This window comes from Carassius gibelio, chromosome B3 (assembly GCF_023724105.1).
Source record: "Carassius gibelio isolate Cgi1373 ecotype wild population from Czech Republic chromosome B3, carGib1.2-hapl.c, whole genome shotgun sequence".
In the NCBI taxonomy this organism is placed as follows: Eukaryota; Metazoa; Chordata; class Actinopteri; order Cypriniformes; family Cyprinidae; genus Carassius; species Carassius gibelio.
Genome location: NC_068398.1, coordinates 140985 through 141408, shown reverse-complemented (window position 1 = coordinate 141408; position 424 = coordinate 140985). Strand labels below are relative to the sequence as shown.

Below are 424 nucleotides of genomic sequence, written 5' to 3'. Positions count from 1 at the left end.
CCTTCGATAGCTCAGTTGGTAGAGCGGAGGACTGTAGAGGCGAATGCGCTGAAATCCTTAGGTCGCTGGTTCGAATCCGGCTCGAAGGAGGAAATTTTTTATTTTTTTTCCTTATTATTATTCACAACTTGTTAAATGTGCGGAGTTTGATTCAGTCGAGTAAAGAAGGTTAAGATAACGATAAGAACACATGCATTCTACAGAACAAACCAAGCCAGATGAACTGGTTTAACTGGGAAACGATTCTAATGGTAATGTCTTTCCTGGACAACCGCAACATTAACCAGCTCAACCAGTGTTTATAGTGGAATACAGGGCAGTTTCCAGCTGTTTGGACATCCAAGACTAAATTTCGCGAACGCTTTCAAATATAGTATAAAAACCGAACTCATTATTTATTAAGATATACATTTTGCAGAATTTA

At 38.7% G+C, this 424-nt stretch overlaps 1 non-coding gene across 1 annotated transcript; it reads left to right on the top strand.

Moving 5' to 3' along the window:
• On the top strand, nucleotides 1-89 carry trnay-gua (transfer RNA tyrosine (anticodon GUA)). Its single transcript is given in 2 exon segments — nucleotides 1-37; nucleotides 54-89. It is a non-coding gene; the product is annotated as a tRNA-Tyr (tRNA).
• The last annotated feature ends 335 nt before the right edge of the window (nucleotides 90-424 follow it).